At 38.5% G+C, this 25,198-nt stretch overlaps 1 long non-coding RNA gene across 1 annotated transcript in view; it reads right to left on the minus strand.

Moving 5' to 3' along the window:
- Window positions 1-23,226, minus strand: part of LOC140693551 (uncharacterized) — a 37,030-nt gene extending 13,804 nt beyond the window's left edge. Inside the window, exons 1-3 of the long non-coding RNA XR_012069319.1 lie at window positions 23,083-23,226; window positions 20,429-20,543; window positions 15,399-15,483 (exon numbers count right to left, since the gene is read on the minus strand). This is a non-coding gene — a long non-coding RNA (uncharacterized lncRNA). The remainder of the gene's footprint in view (window positions 1-15,398; window positions 15,484-20,428; window positions 20,544-23,082) is intronic.
- Window positions 23,227-25,198: the final 1,972 nt, after the last annotated feature.

Raw genomic sequence — 25,198 nt, forward strand, 5'->3', positions numbered from 1 at the left:
CAGTAGAACTTGAGCTTCAATACACACTCACTGAAATACAGCAGGATGCTAAATGGCACTCCTACAGGTGCCAGGACAGGTTCAAGGCTGACCATGAAAGGTCAAAGGGTGAGTGGTGGCCCAATTTCTGGTAATCGCAACACCTTCCCCAAAGCGGTTGGAATATTCCTCCCACTTATTAGCATATGAAGATACTGAGTGCATAAAAACTAACAACCACACCTCGTGGCTGCTCTCTCTGCTGAGGGAGACAGCCCACACTATGTCTGTGGAGTGTGTATCTACTTTTCTTTAAACTGGAGCACCCAACCCTCACGCCTCATGGCCTTTCTGTTGCCTTCTGAAACAGCCCACTCTGTCTGTGGAGTATATATCTCTCTGAATAAATCTACATTTACTGAATTGTGGCTCTCTCTTGGATTCGTTCCTGTGCAAACCAAGGACCCACACATCACGAGGTGCATCTCAGGGACCCAAATAAGACCTGGGATACGGCCATCCTCTCCCCCACATTTTCCTGTATCATACATTCCTTCCCAAAGGATCTCACCTTGTGCACTCCAAAGTAGACAGCACTCATGTGTCCTGACCTGGATCTGCTTCTGCGTTTATCATTTCTTATGTCCACTAGAACGTCATCTTCATGAGGACAGGGATTTGGTTCTGTTCACAATGAAGCACCAGCACATGACAGGTGCTGGAGAAGTATTAGCTGAATGAATGAGCTGTGGGAAGTCCTGGGAATTCAACCTGGAACTCCTAGCCACTTGGGCCCCAGCTGACTCCAGTTGCTTCCTGCTACTCATGGCTGACCTCTTGCCACCACTCTCTGCTCTGCCATCACCTGAGCCTGGATGAGCTGAGATGAGTACACACCACGGAGAGCATGGTGAATGGTTCACGTTGTTGCAAAACACTCGCCCTCTGACTGCCAGGGGTTACTTAGGATGGACAAACTGAAGGGAGCACCACGTGCACCGCCCTACCCTACAACTCACTTGAAGCACCAGAACTGCAAACATGGGAAGCGCTGGCCCTTTCCAACCTAAGGAGAGGGACTATGGATGAGAAGAGGGTCTCTGTCAACTAACAGTCTCTTTAAAAGCCCAGTCTTAGAAAAGCTCTTTAAAGACACTTTTGGTATCTTCCTTGTGTTTCGGTAATCCCTCTAGATTTTGTCATTTTAATCTATGCATCAGAAATACAGATGCTCTTGAAATCTCTATTGATTTTCAATGAAGAAAATCCTCAATTTCCTTCTCTGCTAGGAAAATTACTGCACTTTATATAAAAAAAAGCAGCTTCCCTTTTCAAACACTTAATTTCACAAGAATCAGTGAAGCAGGACATGAAAATCTCGCTGTGCTTTATCACCTACTGGTGGGCAGGAATGAAATGAATGAGTACTGATCTCATGAGACGGCAAGGCTGGGGCTGTCTTATTCCTGCTACAGATGGAAGGGTACATATCTGTGAAGGGGAGGAAGGACCAAGGATGAGAAACCAACATTTACTAACCCGTTTCTCTTTTTCAGAGTCTCAGACAAAACACTGTGATTTTATAAACAAAACAAGAACATCTGCACCCTTTTGTAAGCACGTTACAACTTTACTACTACACACGGCACTCTGTCATTGACCTAAAGGCGAATGACAGACAAGAAATTTGCAGGGATCTTATTCTGTGCTCATCCCTTTTGGTCTTTGGAAACTCAGGAAGTTTGCCTCCTCTCCCTGAGTGTCGTTTTTCTCATCTTTCAAATGGGAGTGTAACAGTCATTCATTTGCTCAGTGTCCATTCGACAACAGGAGACGGCTTATGAAAACAATAATAAAAAAAAGCAAAACAGCAATTCTGATCTATGCTTCTTCCTCCTCCTCCCTGAACATGAACTTACAGGCTAAAATGGCATCTTTCACTAAATCCCGAACGTAAGGAGCAGTTCTGATAAGGAAGTCACAGGATTGCAGGTGTAACCGAGAAATGACCCAGTGAAAAAGAATGAGTTGCCAGCAAATCCTCAAAACCCGTAAGGGTGCAAACCCTGGGAGTTACAGCCATGGGTGGGAGTTCCTTAGTTCCCCATTTCACAAAGCCGAGAACTTTGCAGGGCCCATGAAAGACACAGATAGCCCAGTAAAACCACACCATGTTTTGGAGTACACCGGGGCCACATCGCTGCTGACCTGCACTGCTGTGTGTCCCAGAGCAAGAGCCCTGGACGGGGGTGACTGTGTTTGAGGCTGGACAAGAACTTCCTGTTCTGTCTCTTTTACTCTCTCTCTTCCTGCAATAAAACAACTGGTAGGACTCTGGTGGGGAGCACTGCACCCACATTCTCTGGGAAAGCACACACCAGACAGCTCTAGCTGATCTGAGAGAGGACTATATATACTCCAAAGTCAGGCAGAAGGCTGCCTGTGGCCTTGGGAATCCAAACTAGCTTGTCCTGTTAATCAGGATATTACACATCTAAAGAAAGTGTGCACCAGATGAAGACGATGCCTTAGACAACATCGGTGGTTATGTCCAGCAGTGTCTAAGGACAAGTCATGCTCTGGTAGACGGGAGCATTTTGGTTGCTTTAAGAGTTTGCTACTGAAGGGCCAGGACATTTCATTGGGACTTGAAACTCCAGACCTCTTTACTCACAAAGGCAGACAAGTTAGGTGAGCCAGGTCAGCCTTTATTCCAACTTCCTAACCAAAAGTCTATGAGGTCGAAAATATATTTCTCAGACACTTCTGCAACAAGGGTTCCAGATGTGGCTTTAAAAATGCCCATCAGAGACTGAGATTTGCAAATATTAACTACTATATATAAAAATAGCTAAAAAACTAAATTTCTTCTGTATAGCACAGGGAACAATATTTAATATCTTGTAATAAACTTTAGTAAAAAAATATGAAAAGGAATTCATACATATATATGTGAATATGAAGGACTGGAACATTGCGCTGTACATCAGAAATTGACACATTGTAACTGACTATACTTCAATTAAAAAATATATATATATATATTGCCCATCAGCAGCATCTGAGTGTCACTGAAAGCAGAAACCCAGATGAATGGAGGCAGAGGTGGTTGGAGGAGCTACGTTATTTTGCTGGGGTGGATGCAGCCGGCATGGCAGAGATCTAGAAGGAATGCGCACAACAGCCACTCACTATCTGAAAGTGAGTTAGTTTAACAGCTTTCTGAAATCCTCACCGCCCCTCCTGATGAGCCAAGTGTCTGGCGTTTCTCTGGAAATCACTAGGCGCAGCCTGGAACTCAAAGGTAAAAATTAAAAAGTGCAGTCAAGTAGCAAAGAGACTGGCAGGACACGTTGGACAAAAGTAGGTCAGAGTCAACAAGGAATGGGGAGGGGATAGAACGTGTGTTGAGGACCCTGAATTCAGGGGTGGATTGTCTATGTTGAGTATTCTGAGTCAGTATGATTAGATGGATTGGTGTGGACTATGGACTAAAATGGTGGCCATCGTTCAGATAAGTGTGTGATTTGGAGTATATTTATTTGAGGAGGGGTTTTTTTTCCCCTTCAACATTGATCATTTCTAGGGAGCAGAAAAATATTCTGCCACACAACATATAAGTGGAAAAGAGATGCTATGGGATGATGGTGGTATGAAAAATTTCAGTACTGCAGTTTCAAGCTTTCCTTAATGAGATGCACAGCAGTAGGTACTTAAAATAAAATAAGGTACTTATAATAAAGACATCATCATATGTACATATCATTTAAGATACACATATGGTACTATAAGTGGGCCTGAAATGTGTTCTGCATTCTAAAATCCGATGAAATAAAATCAGTAGTTCAATATGCCTGTCGGCTCTAAAAACATGATGTAGCTCATGATCACAGAAAGCAAGATCAGCTAGGAAATTTGAGATTTGTCGTTTCCAGTGTCAAAGTTAATATTTTTTGCTTTACTTAAAAAGCATTTTTTTAATTAGGTCTGTCAGCATCCATTGGTATATGGGGTTCAGTAGATGTGTTCAGATGTTCCAGACAGTGAATCAGAGCAAAGACTGAGGTTTAGACAGTAGTTAAATGCCTCACCCGTGTGATCAGCATCCACAAACTGCTTTACTGAAAATCCTTAAAAGTGAGAACTTCATTAAAGCAACGATAAGTGAGGGGAAAAAATAGCTACAGACTAGTGGAAGTTTTTAACGTGTAACAATGACAAAAGGCTATTCATGAGCATATTTTTAAAAACCCCTACACTTTAATAAGAAAAACAACAATCTGACAACAGGTTGTACACTGCTGTAGGAGAATCCATGCAGGTGGACTCTTATGTGAATGGGGCTGGAGCTGTAGAATTAGTTAGTCTTGCAAGTAACTCAGTTAAACACAAATGCAAATGGGATACACTTCTAGACTATCTGAGTAAACATCTTGGAAAACTTACTCCTCTATGAAGCAATGACAATGGCTTTGTAAAATTTGTCAAAATTAACCTCTGTAGAACTCTGGAAATTAAACCAACACTTCCAGCAATTCGGGGAGTCTTTATTTGAGAAAAAAAAACCAGCTAAATCTCCATAAAGATAGTGAGTTTTGAGGCATTGTAACTTGATCTACCCCATCCCTGTATCCTCACCTAAATGGTGGCCTTTATAAGCAATAGTCTCACAATCAAGGTAGGGGCAGAAGTGATTTAAAGTTACCCAAAAAATCCGCCCCCAGAGAGCTGTCACTATGTGACCTGTCACAAACTCATGCTGTGCAAACAGCCTGTCCCCAGAGTGTGTGTGGGAAACAATCAGCAGTGAGTATCTAACATTACAACTGCCTGAGGCAGTGGGACCAGTAGAGGCTAAATAACTACGTGCTGACTAGGAAACTTAGAAGGCAAAATTGATTAATGAGACGTTCTGGGGGTGAAGGTAGGGTTAAAAAGCTCCAAAAAATTCTGAGAATTGTAGAAGGCAATATACATGTGTGGCACATGGCAAGGAAAGATCTGAGAAAATCCTAAGCCTTCAACTCTGGCTGAACTTGAGGTTCTGCATAAGCAAGAACTAAAGGATACGGAAGAGCTGCTGACTGCATGCCGGTGCTGAGGGCATCCCTCAGCACGTGGACACACAGCCACCTGGCAACAGCTCAAACGATTGTCTCCAGGCATTGAAAGAAATCACTGTCAAATCATTACTACAGTGATGACAACTAGGCTTTCTTCACACACACTGATCTCATGGTCATGCATGATAAAGAAAACAGACTTTACAGAATTTGTTCAGGAAAGTAACTAAATAAATAGCAGCAGCAGCAATGACAATGAAAGCAACGATAAACCCTGGAGATGAGGAAAATCAGGCTTTCAGATCTGCCACATTGTAATATTTTAAATGTCCAGCTTTCAACAGAAAATTACAAGATGTACAAAGAAACAGAAAAGTTTGGTCATAACAGATGGGGAAAAAGTAGTCAACAGAAACTCCCTGAGGTAGCCCAGACACTGGACTTACTAGACAAAGACATAAATAAGCAATTACACATATGTTCAAAAAACTAACAGAAACCATGCCTAAAGGATTAAATTATGTGCTCATCTCATTGTACAGAGAATAACAATAAATAAAATTTATAATAAAAACCAACTAGAAATTCTAGAGATACAAATATAATGACTAAAATAAAAACTTCAATAAGTGGTTTCTCTGTAGATATGAACTTGTTGAAGAAAAAGTCAGTTAAATTAAAACTACTGAGATTTCCCTGTCTGTGGAACAGAAAGAAAAATGAATGAAAAAAAAATGAACACTGTGTCAGAGATAGGTGGGACACCATCAACAATACCAATACACACATAATGGGAGCGCCAGAAGGAGGGAGAGAAAAAAAGGGGCAGAAAGAATATATAAAGAAATAATGGCTGAAAACTTCCCAAATTTGATGAAAATATTAATTTGTACATCCCAGCAGCTCAACAAACTCCATGTGGTATAAACTTAGAGACATCTAAAATAGGCACATCAGATTCAGTGTGTCAAAAGACAAGAATAAAGTATCTTGACAGCCGAAAGAGAAAAGTGGCTCAACATATAGAAAGGCTCCTCAGTAAGACAGTTGATTTCTCATCAAAAACCATGGAGACCAGAAGGCAGTGGATGGTATCATCAAAGAGATAAAAGGAAAAGACTGTCACCAAGTATTTTATAGCCAGCAAAATGATTCTTTAAAAAAATTAAAGGAGAAATTAAGACACTCCTACAAAAACAAAATCTGAAAGAATCCATTGCTAGCAGGCCTGCCCTACAAGAAATACTAAGGATAGTCCAGCAGGTGTAAATGAAAGGACACTCGCCTGAAAAATAAAGAGCACTACTACATGAGTAAAAAAATAAAACAGTATAAATCGGGCATTACATGTAAATGTTTTGTTCTATTTGATGTAAAGGACAACTGCATAAAACAATACTTATGAAACTGTGTAGATGAGCTTATAAATGTATAAAGGTGCAATTTGTATGAAAATGACAGCATGAGGAGGGGGAGGGAAAAGACTGATACCAAAGCAAAGTTTTTGTGTACTGTTGAAATTAAGTTGGTATTCATGTGAACTAGATTGCTTTAAAACAAGATGTTAATTTTACTCTCCAGGGCAATGGAAGAGAAGGAGGAGGAGGAAGAGTAGGAGGAGGAGAAGAAAAAGATAAAATAAACAAATTAAAATGGCACACTTGAAAATGCTTACTATGTACAAAAATGTGTAGTAATAGAGGAATGGGAAAAAAAGACATATAGAAAGTAGACAGCAGTTGTAACTTCAATCTGATAAGAAATTACATTAATATAAATGAATTAAACATTCTAATCAAAATACTAAAGGCAGAAATAAATGGAATAGACAATAGATGAACAACAGAGAATAATCAACAAAAGGAATAGTTGGTTCTTTGAAAAGATCAATAAAATTGACAAATTTTATCTAATACTGAAAAAAAAGAGAGAAGATTCAAATTACTAAAATGAGAAATGAAAGGAAGGATGTCACTACTGCCCTTACAAAAATAACAAGGAATATAAGGGAATACCATGGATAATTATATAGCCAATAAATGAGATAATCTAGATGAAATGGATAAATTCCTAGAAGGACATAAATGACTGAAGCTAATTCAAGGAGAAATAGAAAACTCAAATAATCCTACAGTAAGTAGTGACTGAAATAGCAATCCAAAACATTCACACAAAGAAATGCTAGGCCCGTATGGCTTTACTGGTGAATTCCATCAAGTACTTAAAGAAAAAACTAAAACAAAAACAAACAAAAAATGCTTCACAAATTCGTCTGAAAATAAAGAGGTGGGCACACTTCCCAATTCATTCAATGAGACTAGTATCACACTGATACGAAAACCAGACAAAGGCATCACAAGAAAACTAAAGAGTATCTCTTATGAATATAAATGCAAAAATCCTCAACAGAATACAAGCAAATCCAAAACAGTAACATATAAAATAGACCACTATTAAGTGGGATGTATCCAGGTATGCAAAGGCAGTACAACATACAAAAGTCAATTCATGTAATACACCATATTAATAGAATAATGGATAAAAACTAGGAATAGAAGAGAACTTCCTCAACTTGACAGAGAACATCTATGAAAAACCTGAAGCAAAGATCATACATAATGCAGAAGCACTGAATTATTCCCTCCCAAAATCAACATTGTACTAGAAGTTCTAGTCAAATCAATCAGACAAAGAAAATAAAGCCTCTAGATTAGAAAGAAAGAAATAAAACTGTTTTGATTCCAGATGGCATGATATTATATATTGAAATCACAAGGAATCCACAAAGTAAAAATAGAGAGAAAAGAAAAAAAAATCCTCTTAGAATTAATAACCCAGTCTGACCAAAATTGTAAGACACAAATGAATATATAAAAATTAATTACATTTCTATTCAACAGCAGTGAATAATCTAAAAATAAAATGAAGGAAACCTTTTCATTTACAATAGCATCAAAAAGAATAAAATAATTAGTAATATTAAGAAAAATATGTGGAATACTGAGAAAAATATCTGAAACATGTATATTGAAAACTAAAATACTAGTGATAGAATTTAAAAATGACCTAAAATAAATGGAAAGCTCTTCTGTGTTCATGGATCAGAAGCCTTATTATTGTTAGGATGGCCATTGTCCTCAAAATGACCTATACATTCAATGCAGCTCTGGCTTTTTGGCAGAAATGAACAAGCTGATCCTAAAACTAATATGGAAATGCAAGATACCCAAAATAGTCAAAACAATCTTGAAAAAGAACAAAGTTTTGAAGTTTCCAAATTCAAAACTCACTAACAAAACTGTGATCCATACAGTGTGATACTTGCAGAAAGGACAGAAAAATAGATTGAGAGAAAAGAACTAAGAGACCATAAACAAAGTCTTACACACAGCCATATAATTTTTGACAAAGGTGCCATGACAATCCAATGGGGAAAAATAATCTTTACAAAAATGATGCTGGGACACCTGTACATACACCTGAAAAGAAAGAAAACTGAACTTTTATCTTAACACCATTTATGGAAATTAACTCAAAATAAATCACAGACCTGAAACTATAAAACATTTAGAAAATGAACAATGAGAAAATCTTCAGGACTTTGGATTACAAATACTTGTAATATATGACACCAAAAGCACAAACAACAAAAGGAAAAAAATCAAGTAAACTGGACTTCAGTAAAATTAAAAACTTCTGTGCTTCAAAGGACTTCATGAAGAAAGTAAGAAGACAATACACAGGATGGATGAAAATATTTCCAAAATTTTCCCTGATAAGGGACTTTTATCCAGAATAGACAAAGAAGACTTAAAACATGACAATACAAAGACAAATATAATTAAAATGGGCAAAGAATTTGAATAGGTGTTTCTCCAAAGAAGACATACGAATGGGAACTAAGCACATAAAAAGATGTTCAACATCAGTAGGCATTAGGGAAACAGAAATCAAAATCACAATGACATACCACTTCATACCAACTAGGATGACAAATATATATGATATATGATATATAAATATGAATCTATAAACCCAGTTATAAAAAGTGTAGTTGAGGATGTGGAGAAACTGGACTCCTCATACATTATTTCTGGAAATATACAATGCTTCAGTCACTTTAAAACTATATTAGCAATTCCTCAAAAATTTAAAAGTAGAATACATCCCAGCAATTCCATTTTTTGATATATCCTGAAGAGAAGTGAAAATATGTGTTCACACAAAAACTTGTCCATGAGCATTTACAGCAGAATTATTCATCATCAACTGATGGATGGATAAGCAATGTGGTGTATTTATAACTATGGCATATTATATGAATACAAAAAGGAATTTGGGTATTGATATATGCTACACGATGGATGAGCCTTGACAACGTCACACTAAATGAAAGACGATAATCAAAAAAGGCAGCATACTGTATGGTTCTACTTATATGAAATGCCTACAACTGGCAAACCCATAGAGGCAGAAAGTAGAGTGGTGGCTGTTGAGGGCTAAGGGAAAGGAAGGTTAGGGACTGACTTACTAAAGGGTACTGGTTCCTTTTGGGGGTGATGGCTACACAACCCTGAAATGTACATAAAACCCTAATGCACACTTTCAAAGGCTGCATTTTATGGTATGTGAATTATATCTCCATAAACCTGTTATTCTTGAAGCTGAGCCCACCTATGGAGCAACTGACACAGCACTGACTGTGGCATCCGGACGGGGAGTGACCCACCCGCCCACCGCGAAGGAGAGAAGCACCTGACCCAGTGTTGGAGGGGTGCAATCTTCTTGCCAATGGACACTGTGAGCAGCACAGACGAGGGGGCCAACAGAGCAAGCTGAGTTCATGAAACAGGGCGAAGACACAAAGACCTCTCAATAAAACCATTAAGAGCGTTCAGTCTCTAGGAGAACACATCTTTGTTTTTAAAATCTTTTTATACCTGTTTTATTTTCTATTAGCTTTTTAATCTTTACTTTTTAAACAGTTCTATATGTTTACAATTTTCATTTCATTTTTAATTCTCTTGGATTTGATCTGTTATTGATTATTCACAGGTTTTAAATATTGTGTTTTGATTTTTTTCTTCTTTTTATTAAGGTTTTAAAAAGACATCTCAACTCGATTCCTATTCTTCTTCAACTTGCTCTTCTATTATTGATTATGCACTGTTTTCAAACCTTCTTTTCCTCCATTCTTTTAAAATTCTATTTCTCTCTCTTGTTTTTAAGTTTTATTCCAGCATAGGCCTTAGATAGATAAAGAAATAAACCCCTTTAAGGGCCACAATAGATAACTGATACTCCTTAAGCCACAGTGCCAGAGAGATATGAGCAGTTGAAGAAGCAGAGGAAGTATTCCCAATTAAAAGAGAAAGAGAAATCCCCTGAAAGAACGATCAATGAAATAGATATTAATGGCCTATTAGATCAAGATTTCTAAAAAGAAGTGATCGAATTACTGAAGGAATTAAAAGAGATAGTGTTTAGAGACATAAAATATGTCAAAAACAAAATAGTAGCTATAAAGAAGAGCCAAGTAGAATTGGTAAATTCATTGGCTGAAATGAGATCTGACCTAAAGGCAGTACAACGCAGGCTAGATAATGCAGAGGAACGAATAAGTGACCTAGAAGACAGGACAACAGAAAGCACACAATCAGAACAGTTGAGAGAAAAAAATAAAACACAATGAAAACAATATAAGGAACCTATGGGATAATATAAAGCATGCCAATCTATGCATCATAAGAGTTCCAGAAGGGGAAGAAAGAACAAAGGGGATGGAGAAGGTATTTAAAGAAATCATAACTGAAAAATTCCCAAACATAAAGAAAGAATCAGACACCCAAGTACAGGAGGCTCAGAGGTTCCCAAACAGGAAGAGCCTAAAGAGACTCACACCAAGACAACAAAATCAAGATGGCCAGACTGAAGGATAAAGAAATGATCCTAAAGGCAGCAAGAGAAAAACAAAGAGTGAGTTACAAGAGATGGCTCTCAGCTGATTTCTCTACAGAAACACTACAGGCCAGAAGGGAGTGGAAATATGTATTCAAAGTCCTGAATGAAAAAACAGATGCAGCCTAGGATACTTTCTGCAGCAAGGCTATCCTTTAGAACAGAGGGAGAGGTAATGAATTTCACAGAGAAGAAAAACTAAAAGACTTTAGCAACACTAAACCCATGCTAAAAGAAATATTGTAAGGTACACTCTAAATAAAAAAGAAGCAGGATGATACAGAAATGAGAGCTTATAACTGGAAAGATGATACTACCATGAATTACAAATAGAATAAACATGAAATTGTAAAAGAAGACATCTAAATCATTGAGTGGGAGAGGGAAGCAAGAAAATATAGAGTATCTTTTTTTTCTTCTTTTTTCTTAAATTTTTTGTTCTCGGTAGGATGGGTTTGAGATTACATTACTATCTGTTTAGTACACACAGTCACAGTAATTGGTTAACAGACTTACAAAAAAGTGTAACCACAAGCCAAAAACTTACAAGTGAGTAACAAAAACTAAATACAATCCAAGATAACACAAAGGAAAATTACCATACCACAAAAGGAAGAAGAAAGGAACAAAGAAGAAATATGAAATCAACTGCAAATATAAGTTCAAATAGCAATAAACACTCATTTATCATTAATTACTCTAAATGATAATGGACTAAATGCTCCAGTCAAAAGACAGAGTGGCAGACTGGATAATAAAGCAAGAAACTTCAATAAACTGCATACAAGAGACACACTTTAGGGAGAAGGACACATATAGATTGAGAGTGAATGGACGGAAAAGGATATTCCATGCAAATGGAAACTCCAAAAAAGCAGGTGTAGCAGTTCTGATTTCAGACAAAATAGACTTTAAAACAAGGGCCATAAAGAAAGATAAATAAAGGCATTTTATAATGATTAAAGGAGCAAAACAAGATGAGGATATTATAATCATTAATATATATGCATCCAACATGAGCACCTAAGTACATAAAACAACTACTAACAGAGATAAATGGGGAAATTGATGGGAATACAATCATTGTCAGAAGTTTTAACACCACTTTAACATCACTAGACAGATCTTCCACACAAAAAATAAATAAGGCAACAGAGAAATGAAATGATACATTAGAAAAATTAGATTTAGTGGATATTTTCAGAGCATTACAACCCCCCAAATTAGGATATACATTCTTTTCAAGTGTGCGTGGAACATTTTCTAGGATTCATCATGTACTTGGTCACAAAAGAAGCCTCAAAAATTTTAAGAAGATAGAAATTATCTCAAGCATCTTTACTGACCACAATGCCATTGAAACTAGAAAACAACTTCAGAGAAACAAAGCATAAAAAAAAGGAAAGCATAGAGATTAAACAACATGGTATTAAAAAAAAATGGGTCAATGATGAAATCAAAGTTGAAATTAAGGAATACCTTGAGACAAATGAAAATGAAAACAACCACAAAAAACTTATGGGACAAAGCAAAAGCAGTGCTAAGAGGAAAGTTTAGAGTGATACAGGCCTTCCTCAAAAAAGAAGAACAATATCATAAAAAAAATCTAACCCACCAGTTAAAAGAACTAGAAACTGAAGAGTAAAAACACCCAAAAGTCAGCAGAAGGAAGGAAATAATTAAGATCTGGGAGGAAATAAATAAAAGAGAGATTAAAAGTAATAGAGAAAATAATCAATCAAACCAAAAGCAATTTTTTGAAAGAGTAAATAAAATCGAGAACCTCTGGCCAAACTCACAAAGAAGAAAAAAGAGAGAGCACAAATTTGCAAAATAAGAAAGGAAAATGGAGAAATTACAACAAATAACATAGAAATATAGAATATCATATGAGAATATCATGAAAAACTACATAAAAAAAGGGATAACCTAGAGGAGATGGACAAGTTTCTGGAAACATACAGTCCACTAAAACTGAATCAAGAAGAAACTGACCACTTGAACAAACCGATCACTAGGAATGAAATCGAATTAACAATAAAAAAAGAATCCCTACAAATAAAATCCAGAACTGGACAGCTTCACCAGGGAATTCTGCCACACATACAAAGAAGTACTCCTACCAGTCCTTCTCAAACTCTTCCAGAAGACTGAAAAGAAGGAATATTCCCAAACTCATTCTATGAAGCCACAATCACCCTGATACCAAAACCAGGCAAAGACACCACCAATAAAGGGAATTACAGACCAATATCACTGATGAACACAGATGCAAAAAAGTCCTTACCAAAATACTAGCAAATAGAATTCCACAGCACATAAAAAAGATTATACAACATGCTCAAATGGGGTTCATCTCAGGGACACAAAGGTGGTTTAACATATACAAATCAATCAATGTAATACTTCACATCAACAAGAGAAAGGACTAAAACCACATGATCATCTCAATAGATGCATAAAAGCTTTTGATAAAATTCAACACCCATTTATGATAAAAATTCTCACCAAAGTGGGTATTGAGGGAACATAACTCAACATCATGAAAGCTATATATGACAAACCTACAGCCAGCATAGCACTAAATGGTGAAAACCTCAAAAGCTTCTCACTAAATTCTGGGACAAGACAAGGATGCCACTATCACCACTCCTATTCAACATAGGCTTGGAAGTCCTGACCATAGCAATCAGGCAAGTAAGAGAAGTAAAAGGGGTCTAAATTGGAAAAGAAGAGGTAAAAGTGTCACTACATGCAGATGACACGACACTATATATAGAAAACCCTAAAAGGTCCACACCAAAACTACTAGAGCTGATCGAAGAATTTAGCAAGGTAGCAGGTTACAAGATTAATGTTCAAAAATCAGTTGCATTTCTTTACACTAATGATGAATCAACAGAAAAAGGAAGTAAAGAAATAAAACACTTTAAAATAGCACCCAAAGTAATAAAATTTCTAGGAATAAATCTAACCACAGAGGTGAGAGAATTATACACAGAAAACTATAAACCATTGGTGAAGGTAATTGAAGAAGACTTTAAAAAATGGAAAGGTATCCCATGCTCTTGGATTGCAAGAATCAATATTGTTAAAATGGTCACACTGCCCAGGGCAATATACAGATTTAATGCAATCCCTGTAAAATTACTCAAGACATATTTCATAGAACTAGAACAAATCACAATAAAATTTATATGGAACCATCAAAGACATAGAAATTCCAGGGTATTACTGAAGAAAAAAAAGAAAGAGCCTGGAGGAATAACTCTCCCAGACTTCAGACAATACTATAGAGTTACAGTCATCAAGACAGCATGGTATTGGTACAAAAACATACATATAGACCAATGGAACAGAATAGAGAGCCCAGAAATGAACCCACAAACTTTTGGTCAACTAATCTTCGACAAAGGAGGGAAGAATATACAATGGAATAAAGACAGTCTCTTCAGCAAGATAAACATAAGACAAGATACAATAAACCTCCTAGAAGAAAATACAGGCAAAATATCTGACATACATCTCAGAAATGTTCCCTTAGGGCAGTCTACCCAAGCAATAGAAATAAAAGCAAGAATAAACAAATGGGACCTAAAGAAACTTACAAGCTTCTGCACAGCAAAGGACACCATATGTAAAAAAAAGACAACCTACAGAATGGGAGAAAATTTTTGCAAATGAAACTGACAAAGGCTTGATCTCCAGAATATATAAGCAGCTCAAATGACTTAATAAGAAACAACCAAATAACCTAAACCAAAAATGGGCAGAAGACCTAAACAAGCAATTCACCAAGGAAGACATACAAATGATCAATGGGCACATGAAAAAATGCTCAATGTCACTAATTATCAGAGAAATGCAAATCAAAACAACAATGAGGTATCACCTCAAACCAGTCATAATGGCCATCATTCAAAAATCCACAAATGACAAATGCTAGAGAGGCTGTGGAGAAAGGGGAACCTCCTACACTTCTGGTGGGAATGCAGTTTGGTGCAGCCACTGTGGAAAAGAGTATTGAGTTCCCTCAAATGTCTAGGAATAGACTTGCCATATGACCTATGAATCCTGCTCCTGGGCATGTATCCTGAAGGAACCCTACTTCAGGATGACACCTGCATCCCAATGTTCATAGCAGCACTATTTACAGTAGCCAAGACATGGATATAGCCTAAATGTCCATCAGCGGATGACTGGCTAAAGAAGTGGTATATTTATACAATGGAATACTACTCAGCCATATAAACTGACAATATAGGGCCATTTGCAGCAACATGGATGCTCCTGGAGAATGTCATTCTAAGTTAAGTAAGCACGGTAAGAAGGAATAAAGACAAGTTACCCACAGGTACAGTTATTTTGATTAAAATATCCACACAGAAAGCAAGTCACCCTCACGACTGCTGCCAGGAGGAGCATCTGAGTGTAATAGCCCAGCCAAGCAAAGTAGATTCCGAACTTCTCTCCTTAGAATTTCCTGCAGAAAGACAGAAGGAAGTTTCAGAAGACACAAATAATCACTCTGTAGCTTCATCCTCATGTTAATTTATTTTTTCTTTTTTGGGGGGCATAATTAGGTTTATTTATTTGTTTTTAAATGGAGGCATTGGGGATTGAACCCAGGACCTCATGCATGCTAGACATGCACTCTACCACTGAGCTATACCCTCCCTCCATCATATTAATTTCTGATTCTAAATCAAGGGGGCTTTAAGTTTAAACCTCCGACTCAATTCACTCTTAAAACATATCCATTTTCATAGCAGCCCCCAAATTCTACCATGAAATAAGAAGTGTTTTATGTATCATAGAAGCACAGATCACTGGCTCACCTGCTGAAGAGAGATAAATGAGAACAGAGCAAAGGAGGGGATGAGGCCAACTCGAGAGCAGATGCAGGGGATCATCACCACTCACTGGACAGTCTGGCACATTCAACAAATCCCCCCAAAAATCATTCTTAACAGGCTTGACACAAGTGGACATCAACAAGTGGCTCAGTCATCTGCTCCTGCCTTATCTCGGGAAAGTCCCTGGAGCAAATGCATCATAAACCACAGATAATAAGGAAATGGCTGATAATGATAACAACTGCGAGTGCAATGTCTGTCTGACAAAATATTTATAAAACTCATTGACATTGAGGGAATGGGAGAGGGCAGGAGGGATGTGGCTGAGGAAGACATTGCCCTGTATTCTTTGTATCTAGCACGTCTGTTGTTCCTAGGTTTTAAAACCTTTTCTCAGTTAATCTGGAGTAGATGGAACAGGCCAGGGAGGCAAGATTAGAAGAAAGGAGGCAGGGCATGAAGTGGTGCCAGGCTGATCCTAAAAGGGAGACCGACACAGACAGGCAGACACAGAGGGTTTAGGGATGAGGTGGAACAATGAGACGGCAGCTCAGGTGTGTCTTGCTGTTGCTGATCCTTCCCTCAACTGGCTCACTGATGATTCGGCAGTGCTGGGTAAAACCTGTGGATTTCCTCAGCTCTGAGTTCTCTCTGAGGCTTCCGGCTCAGTCTGGAGCTAAGATGAGTTCCGTGGGCTTAGCCTAAGGGGGACTCAGCTCTGAGAATAGCCTGGAATCCTGGAAAACTTCACGCAGGAATCCCTTGGGCTGGACCAGTGCTCATAGAGCTGCTGTGAGACCAGCTCCATCGTCAGAGACATGGGCGTGGACCATTCCATGGGGAAAAGGGCTGAGACTGATGCCAAATCAGATAGGAGCGACAAAGTGTGTTCATTCTTATGTGACTGGGCTTTGTGGCCTGCCTCACTGGTGGCAGGCTTAGGATGGTGTCTGGCAGAGAAAACCCTGGCAATGGGTTTGAGATGTCTTGGACTTTCTTGTTAAGCTTTTTGTAATACATTCTTATCAACTATCCATCCTGAAAATGCCAAATTCAAAACTGAAAGAATGTTAGAAGTTGCCTGCTCTAACTGCCCAATGGTAAACACACCCTGCTACAGTTAGAGAGCTGGTCAGGCAGCCTCTGCCTGGATATTTACAGTGACGGGGAGTTCATTACTTCCAAAGGTTACAAGTCGGCAGGAAGGTCAGACAGAATTTTTGAACCTTAAACAGATATCTGCCTCCTAGTCCTTGCTGAAATGCAAGGAATAATGAGGATCCCTTCAAATGTAGTTTTGCTGATTGTTATCTCTCTCTGCAAAAGCACCCCAATTCTTAACATAAATTTTTCAAAATTCAGCTTTGATTTCTTTTTATCAAACTAATGCCATACATTCAATAAAGAGTCAAACAGTTCTCGAACACCGATTGTAAAAAGGAGCAGTTCCCAACAACTGCCCCATTTCCTGGCCAGAAACAACCACGTTCAGCTCCTACTGCTGACTCTTGGAATACTTACTCCCTTTCTCTGACTAATATCCTTGTAACACAGCCTAATAACTTTTTCAGCTTTATGTATCACCTATTTAACTTTCTATTTTGGAAAATGAGGGTTCAGATCTCTTTCAAACCCCATCTCATCTACATACCCAAACCTTCTTTCTTCCAACCTTTTAATACAGTTACATTATAATTTTCATCAGCTCAGTATCCTTGCTTTACATTATTATTACTCTGTACAGACTATTCAAAGCTGTAGCAATTTGTGCTAGTCTTACCTTTTCTTCCCTACTTTGTTTTCCTGGAGTTAATAATTGTCTTGGTAGTTCATAGCTTAGATTTCTGTGCACTTAACAATTCAACCTCAGACCTTCTCTTAACGAACAACTTTCACAATACTTTCCAATACATTGTCTACAAATTTCATCTCCTTGAATAAATCTCTTCAGATCTCCTTCCACATGGATTAACGACATGCTAGTCTTGTCACAGAGCTCAAAGGGCCACTAGTGGGAAGTAACAAGGGAATACATGGACCAGGAGAAGGGAAAAGATCAACATAATTGCCTTAGCAATACATACTTAAAATAGTGGGAAAATTGTTTTCTTTACAAACACAAACACACACACAAACCCCAAAAGCCCATAAAGAATGATTAAAAAGCGGTCAAACCCATTGCCCTGCCTTCAAATTCTGTATAACACAAAACAAAAATAACAGAAGGAAGATATCAAATAAATATGAATCTCAACTGGGATTGGGTACACTCAGTGGCAGAGTGTGTGCTCAGCATGCATAAGGTCCTAGATTCAATCTTCAGTACCTCCATTAGAAAAAAAAATTAAAAAGAAAAAAAAATTATCAATTTTAAATATTTACATATTAACAAATATCCTCCTTTAAAACTGTGTTCTAAAGGATAACCCGGGTTAAGGAGAAAGTGCCTCTTCGTGACTGATCCTGCTGATAATTGAGGGAGGAAATTAGAGTATGACCACATGAAATAAAATTCCTTATGAAATAATGATCCCGGGTGACAATCATTTTTGGCTGCTGTCATCACAAAAAAGAGAGTCAACTGTAATATTATGTACCTTATGACAGGAGTACAAAACTTCACATAAAAAATATTTTTGCACAAAGTTGAACCTCAATCAGACCAAGCTTTTAGGGGAGGATTAAATCACTTAGCTAAAGCCAATACATAGGATGGAGAAACAAGTCTAACACCATAGGGGAGAATGAAATCAGCCAAACAGGAAATAGAGAAACCCCTCAGCAATTTCAAGGAAAATGAGAAACAGGAAAATTATAGATTAGAACACACTTGAGAGATATGCTAGCTGCAATGTCTGAATCTTGTCTGGATCTTGATTTCAACCCCAAAACTACTTAAAAGTGTATTTTTGTGACAAGCAGGGAATTATTTTGTAACCCTAAAAAAAAGAATATTCCAATTTTATTTGAAAGAGACCTTGTCATTTCACTAATGAAAGGTTAAGCTATGTAGGATTGTCTTCAAAATGACCCCATAGTGGGGGAGGGGAGGAGATGGAGATGAAAGATGCAACAACAGTGACTCTGAGTTTATAATTCTGGAGCTGGGTGACTGATACAGGCAGGCTGGCTGTACTGTTCTCTCTATTTCTGTACATGTTTGAATCTTTCCATAAAATGTGAAACAACAAATAGACTTCAGTGTTTTAAAACCCTCACTTTGAAGGTTAAGAGGTTTGCCCAAGTAGATGGGCAACTGCATGGGGCACTGAGAAAAGAAAGAACAGACACCTGGCTCCAGACCGACCTGGGGCTACCTTGACCCTCCTCTTCTCCTAACCATCCACAGCCAGCCCATAACTGCATCCTGTCAGCCCCACTCCCCAAACGCATTCCTCATTGGCTCTCACCATCTCTCATCTGGCCCAATCCAAGAGCTTCCTACCTGGCCTCCCTGCTTCCTGAGTCCCTGCTATACATTCTCCACATTATCTTTGCAAAATGTGAGTGAGAGAAAATTACTTTAGTGCTTAAGCTATCATGACTGCTTCTCACTGCGCTTAGAGTCTACACTCCTTTCCGTGCTCCTGATGCCCTTCTAAACCTCGCGTCTCATCACTCTCACCAGCGCTGGCTCCAGTATCTCCTCAAACCTGCTGAGCACATTTGTGCCTCAGGGCCAATAGACAAGCTGCCTCTATTCCATGGGTGACTTTTCCCAGATCTTCAAATTCCAGCCTCCTTTTCACCATCTCAGCTCACATGTAACCTACTCAAAGATAACTTTCTTAACTCACTTCCCCCCAAGACTCCCATCTCAACACTGTGTTATTTCTTCATTTCAATCTGACATTGTTTCCTTATTTGCCCGATTATTTTTGTTTTCTCGGTTGTCCTTGGCCTGTATCCCCCCAGCAGCCTTGCCCAAACAGCATAAGCTCCCGGGGAGCAGCCAGCGCTGGTGCTCTGAGAAGACACATGCTGAGCACGACATTACAATCACGTGGTGTAGTGAAACGGTGTCGAACAGCAGATACAGAAAAGCAGTGAGAATTTCTCTCTTATTTTATAATTTAAATGAAATATAACATTTACTCCTATTTAATGAAGAATTTGGTAGGTCTTTTTTCCCAGTTCCTAGGCAGCAACCTCTAAAGCTTCCAAATTTCCCAAGATAGGAGTGTCTATGCTATTCATGGTGGAACCTTGGATGGCTTGTGTTCATGAGATGACTCAGGATGGGGACTGGCCAGCCAGAGACACCAACCATGTGGTTAGAGGAGTGGGGCTTTAAGCTTTGTGACAAGTGAGTGGCCACCAGGAGAGGAAGGGGCTCAAAGTTTAGGGCTAAGGAAAGGTTTGACTTACAGTTAGGGTTTGGGTTAGCCATGTCGGTAGTGACCCAATAAATCATGGCTTTGTAATAAAGCCTGCAGTAAAAACTTGGGGCAACGAAGTTCAGAGCTCCTGTGAGCTTCCTGGTTGTTAACACTCTTGGAGGACTGTCACACTCAGATGCCATGAGGACAACCCTGAGCCCTTCCCACTGGAGTGCTCTCCACAACAGCTCACCTGATGAGACCTAAGGGCTGCTGCTTGTCTGTGCTTCGAGGAGGAGCCCATTCCCTGTACAGAAGGCCCTGATCGCTGGGGCAGCTGAAGTCCTCTGATGGAGGTTGAAGTGGCACTGGGAATCAGAAGCAAACAGGTGAGTGTCACTGTCACAAAATGTTCACATGTTCTGTTGATAAAATCTGGTGCTAATACTTCATGGTCATTTGTAAATAAGGGGCCCTCACTTGCCAGGAGGGATGGAGGTACCATATAATTTTTCATAATTCTCACCCAGGATTAATATTAACCCCTTGAGGGTCATTTGCAAACGTGGGTGGAAAGGAACGCTTAGATGTCACAGTCCTGGGACCACCTTGCAGATGCTTAATGTCCTACAACCGGGCCAGTCTTCCACAGCAAAAATCTAGGCCACCCAAGTGCCCAAACTGCTGCAGTGGAGGGACACCTGATGGTCCAGCCCCCTCTTTGGGCACCCAGAGGAACCTGGACTCTGGCAGGTTAGGGGCAGGGTCAATTCTAAAACCCAGGCATTTTTGTCCCCACAATTCAGTAGTTATTTGGTGACAGCAAATGGAATATAAACAACAAAGTAACTTGACATGATGTCATATATTTAGCTTACTCAAGAAACAAAGTTTAAATCCAGTCATTCTCCTTCCCACCTGACCTACTTTCCTTTCTCTTGTACTAGCACCAGATTATTACCCACCCAGCCTTAACATGGATCCTGACTCCACTTACCTCCCTCCCAAACACCACATGAGATGATTCCTCAACCTGGATGTGGGACCAGCAATTACAAGAAGCTTTAGTGGAAAAGAACTGGTTATGCACAGATGCCAAATAAACACTGTAGAATCCTGGTGTCCCACATTAGTAATCATGACAGCTGTTTGCAAGTGTCCCCAAAGTTCATTTAAGACTCTCACTGCTAATTTTGCTGGGACATAAATATGAAACATGTGGACTGCTGGGCTGGACTGCTAAGCTGGGTCTCTAATCCAGGAAGCTCAGTGTCTGCTCCCTGCACCCAGCTCCCTGTTCTGTTCATGCATGTGCATCAAGAAGCTGTTTAATGTCCATTTTAATATCTTAAACAGTGCATTTCAATATTGTCTTCATCCACAAATACGTGTACCACACAGTAGTAATGATCAATCTTAGTATTTGCTTTCTTTGGTCTTAGAGAGTCAGATAAACAGATAGCAAAGATAACAAAGTCATAGAGGGCTATAATATAGTATTTCCTTTATTTCAATGACAAGATTTATTTAAAGAGCTTAGATATAACATCCTTGCATTTATGGCATCATTAAGCATCTGAAGCTGTTACATTATAAAAACTTCATTTCTAGCGAGATGTTATCAGTTAGAGAAGCGCTCGTAAATTTGAGGGGTTGCTGTCATCTCAGACGGAGTCCCTAAAAAATGTCAGCAATCTGCAGTATTGCCATCATGACAAGAACCCAGACAGATGAAATTTGGAAAGCCCTGTGGCTTTCTAGTGCACAGACATAAAATGTTATTTCAGAGGGAAAAGCCTGAATTACAGAAAGTGATAAATGAAATGGTCTAACATGCATTTCTCTTTCAAAGAACTAATACGTCTTTTGTCGATAATAACATCTGTCAGTAATTATGAAAAGAGCTGACAGATGCATAGTACTTAATATAAGCCAGGGCTGTTGTATCACTGACACAGATTCATTAATCCCCATAGCATCTCTACGAGGTTGGTACTACAATTATCCCCATTTTATTGGTGAGGAACTTGATAGACACAGAGGGTAAATGACATTTACAAGGTCGACAGCGAGAAACCAACACAGGTGTTCCAGCTTGAGTCTACGCTCTTGGCCACTTCTCTTTTTTTTTTTTTTTTGGTGGTGGGGAGATAATAAGGTAATTCTGGTGGGGGAGGGGAGGTAATTAGGGTTATATGTCTATTTTAGAGGACGTGATGGGGGCTGAACCCAGGACCTTATGCTTGCTAAGCATGCGCCCCATCACTTGAGCTGTGCCCTCCCCTCTAGAGTCTATGCTCTTAGCTTCTAATCCTCACTGTCCCACATGGTAACTGTGGGGGAAGTACAGTTCGTTCATTCATTCGCTCGTTAAACTCAGCCTTCCCAGTGCCTGAGATTCAGCAGTGAACAAGACAACATGCTTCCTGCCTTAAATGAGCTTGTCGCCTCCTGATATATTATCTTCATTTTACCCAGGAAGAAACAAGGTCAAGAAGATTAGCCTTTTCCTGTTAACACCGGAGGATACATGAGGTGCTTTATTTCAATTCTGCCATTTGACTTACACCATGGGGAGGGAAAGCTGCCTTGCAAATCCTGGAGCTCACAAACCTGTTAATCCTGAATTTTTTTTAACACTGTCCCTTACTTGATACTTGATCTGAGAAAGGATGAAGTAAACCTAAAAATGTTCTAAGAGAGCTTGTGGTTTATACAAGGTAACTAACCAGCCACTGTTTACTATCCTAACAGGAATCTGTAGGCATATTTCTTTTCTTTCTCTTTTTTCCTTTTTATGGGCAGCTTTTAAAAACCAAATCAAACCAACCAAACCAAATCACTGATAATTCAACAGCAGGTTCTAAATCACCCCCAAGACAGCAGCTAAACTCGGTTTAGACTTACAATGCGGTTTCTGGTGGTTGGATTGGAGAATGTATCTCTATGCTGAATATAAAAGTCATTCACAGAGCTCTTCTCAAATAGGGCAAAGAAAAGCTCTTGTTCCGGTTGTTGATACTTTCATCCACTTGGAGGACTTTCATAAAACATCTCAAGTTATCAAAGGCTGAGGACCGGGTTTTCAGATCATTGGGCTTCAGAGGCAATATTATGTGCAGTATCTCAGCGTATGTACAGAACACCTCCCACAGGGGGTGTACTTTTGCAAATACAAGCTTGTCATCCAAAACCTACATTGGGAGAATGAAAACACAAACCGGGAAAGTATTTTCACATTTTTAGTACACAGATTTTTCTTACGTTGCTGGTAGTTAAAGCACTTGTGTAAACACACACATATGTCACACTGGTAAAAGTGAAGATATAATAAAAATAGATTTGCAATCCATCATACATTTTTGCCTTAAAGATAATTTCTTTGTTGAAATTACTGAAAAGTTATTTAAAATCCTTACAGTTCCTTCGTAAAATAACCAATGTTTTAGATGAAGAAAAGCAAACTTGTTAATTTTTAGTCCAAATTAGTAACTAAAAATAGAAACACCAAAATATTCTTTGCAGTGGTATTGTAATGACAATTTTTTAAATTTCTGAAACCTAGGACTATTTACATATCTGTTCAATATAGTGTTAAACAGCCATTAAAAGGGATTTAAAAGATTTATATTTATTGATATGGAATATATAATAAAAGGAGAAAGTAAAAAAATGTGAAATGATAATTTTCCTTTTTGGAAGGGAAAAATATCTTCATTTGAACAAAAAAAGTTTAGAAGGATTTTATGATTCTTTATGTATAATTAAGGTACAGATGATTTTTAATTCCATTGTTCTTTCATTTTCAATTTTGGGGGGAAACTTTTTATAATAAAAAAATCTTTAAAAATGTTCTTGCATAAATACATTAATAGATATATTTATGACTATATTCTCTGGCTATTAAAAAAGATCTCCTAACTGTAGATCTGAAACATACATTCCATAATGCAGATTCTGAGTGACTCGCCTCCCAGCCCACAGTGAAGGCACGGCTAGTGTGACATGTTTCAAATACCATTCCAAGGAACATGCAGGCTCCCAGCCAATGGCTGTAAGGGGACTGACACTGATCTGGTTGCTCCCAGCTGCAGACCATCACAGATGAGGTTAGATCCACAGGCTCATGTTTTCTCTGTCAAAAGAAATCAGAAAATGTTAGGCTTTTACTTTCACCAGGGAACAAGAAGTTGTTTTTTTATGCAAAAAAATAACAACAAACCAATTTGAACCTGATGAAAAGACATTTACTCAAAACAGCACAGTAGCAATGAAAGTGTTCTGGCAGACAGGGACTTGTTGGATTCCTGTGAGTGCTGGACTCCTCACATGGAATTTCCTTGGCACTCCAGAAGGCCTGTGGTTGTCCTCATGGGTTTGTGGCCATAAGTGGTGCACAAAAGTCTCTGGCTTTGCCACAATTTCAAAGCCTTTTTGGCTTATGAAAGGTTTTGTCCTCAAATGGAGTTTTCTTGAGTCCAGTCACTGATGTCATTTACCAGAGTTACAGTCCAGATCTGATATTCTAGACTCTTAATATCATGCAGACATTCAAATGGTTCAGGTTTGGATGTGTATTCACCTCTGCAGGCCTGGACCAAGTCCGATAAAGACACCCGGACAAGTTCAGCAAAATAAAAAGAAATTTTCCTCTCTGCAAGACTGAAATGTCTGTGAAGCTATAAAAACATCTGCACCTACAAAAATAGGGAACCAACTCATCAATAACATATCTATCCATAATGCATGGACATTCAAAATAAATACTGTATTTACTCCTATTAAATTCTATCTGGTTTTTGCCAAACTGTGTCCTAAACTGAAAGGAAGGTAGGTAAATGTAGAGAATTTTTTACCTTTTAAGGAAAAAGGAACCCTCCTACTCGATTGGTGGGAATGTAAATTGGTGCAGCCTCTATGGAGGACAGAAGAGAGGTTCCATAAAAAAATGAAAATAGACTTCCGTGTGATCCAGCAATCCCATTCATGGGTATATGTTTGGAGAAAAATTTAATTCAAAAAG

This window comes from Vicugna pacos, unplaced genomic scaffold, assembly GCF_048564905.1.
Source record: "Vicugna pacos unplaced genomic scaffold, VicPac4 scaffold_19, whole genome shotgun sequence".
NCBI classification, from domain to species: domain Eukaryota; kingdom Metazoa; phylum Chordata; class Mammalia; order Artiodactyla; family Camelidae; genus Vicugna; species Vicugna pacos.